This window comes from Arvicola amphibius, chromosome 3 (genome assembly GCF_903992535.2).
Source record: "Arvicola amphibius chromosome 3, mArvAmp1.2, whole genome shotgun sequence".
NCBI classification, from domain to species: Eukaryota; Metazoa; Chordata; class Mammalia; order Rodentia; family Cricetidae; genus Arvicola; species Arvicola amphibius.
The window spans coordinates 50,715,566-50,717,568 of NC_052049.1; positions in this window are offsets into that span (position 1 = coordinate 50,715,566).

Below are 2,003 nucleotides of genomic sequence, written 5' to 3' on the forward strand. Positions count from 1 at the left end.
TGCAATGCCAGAGAACCAGCACATACCAGCAGCATAATGAGAACAATAATTCGCTATTTCAAATGCATCCATGGGAAATTTATTACTGAAATGGCAAACAAGGACAACACAATCAAAGGAGCTTAGAGAAAGACAAGAAAACAAATGAAGAATACCATCAACAGAAACGATTTTAATTTACTTAACAATACATTCACTTTATATTCCCCAGACTGTCATTTTAGTCCTATGAAATATAGAAGAATGTATATATTCACATTCTGGAAGTCAAGAGAAATCTTTAAGTTTCACCTTATTATGATATGTGCATGAGTGTTTTGCCTGCATGTATGTCATGTCCATGCATCATGTGTGTGCCTGGTGCCAGGCCAGAAGAGGATGTTGGATCCCCTGGAACTAGAGTTACAGACAGTTGTGAGCTGCCACGAGGGTGCTGGGAACTGAACTTGGGTCCTCTGGAGGAGCAGCCAGCGCTCTTAACTGCTAGGCATCTCTCCAGCTCTGAAATTTTAACTTTCAATGATATTTTTATTCAAGATAGGTGAAACAAAAATAGCAATTCTGGTTTTTCAGTACACACACGTCTATGGTACAGTAGCTTGATCACATAATATATTGTGATGGCTTTCATTATTCTAATATTCACGCATAATTTGTAAACTCTCATCTTCGAGTAAATTAGAGTCTAGATTTAATAAATACTATACAAAGAACGATTACAAAGCAGTGTTGAGCAGTCTCAGACTGGGGAAGGGCTTGTATTGCAAAAGGTTTTTGTAAGAATCAGTTCTGAAGGCGAACAGGGAACGTGCAGGGTTCCCAAGACAAGAGCCTGTGCTTTGGCAAGCTCCCCGAAACGTGAGCAGCTAATGTTTTTGGGTCTGGAGAAGAATGTCTATGGGGAAAAGAAGGCATTGCCATATCTCTGTCTGACCACGTCCACTTTCTAATAAACAGGAAGCGGGGCCTTTCTCTCCGGAAAGACAAAGGGGCCATGTAGTTGCTTCTCATCTGTTGTACTTACATTCTGTTTGACCAAAGTCATAAAAACAAAAAGAGATTGTTTTTATTTTTTTTTAACCAAGACCTTTGGAGTTTGACCCTGGATGGCTAGTGAAGTATCTCTCATCCTCATTCCCTGTGTAAACCAGTCAGCCAGCATGTCAATGTAGAAGAAACTCCCATGCCCTGGCAGGGCTTTTTCTCAGACCTGAACTTGGTGACAGAGGTTCCCTCATGGCAGAGGCTCTCTGTGTTTAAGTCTCACAGTGGAGTTGGGGCCCGTACATGTCTTATCCTCTCACCACACTGGTAATTCAACATTTCTCTCTGCTTTGTGTGGTATTTCCCTGGAGTCGCACAAAAACCTGTTAGGAAGCCATGAGTATTCATGTGCTCAGCGCACAAAAGCCCAGGGAGAGTGGAATGATAGCTCCTTCAGGCCTCACCCTCCAACAGACCTGGGCAGGTTCTCTGCAAAACTCAAACTCAATAAAAACGTATAATTTATCGTGTGTGTGTGTGTGTGTGTGTGTGTGTGTGTGTGTGTGTGTGTATGCAGATGGGTGTAGGTGCCCTTGGAGGCCACCAGAGGGCACTGTATTCTCTAGAGCTGCAGTTACAGGCAGTTGTGAGCCACCTGGTATAGGTTCTTCTGCAAGAGCAGCAGTTAAGAGCTCTTAACTGCCAAGACACCCTCCAGTTCCCCTGAAACTTATCTGTGTGCGCACATTAAATGATTCCCATAAGTGCTAATATTTGTAAAATGAAGAAAACAATACCCCCTTTGATGCTCAGTTGAGAAAAACGCTACACTCACTTAGAGTGTTTATCATTTTGATTTTTTTTTTTCGAGACAGAGTTTCTCTGTGGCTTTGGAGCCTGTCCTGGAACTAGCTCTTGTAGACCAGGCTGGCCTCGAACTCACAGAGATCTGTCTGCCTCTGCCTCCTGAGTGCTGGGATTGTGTTTATCATTTTGAATTGAATTTGGATTCCGTTTTG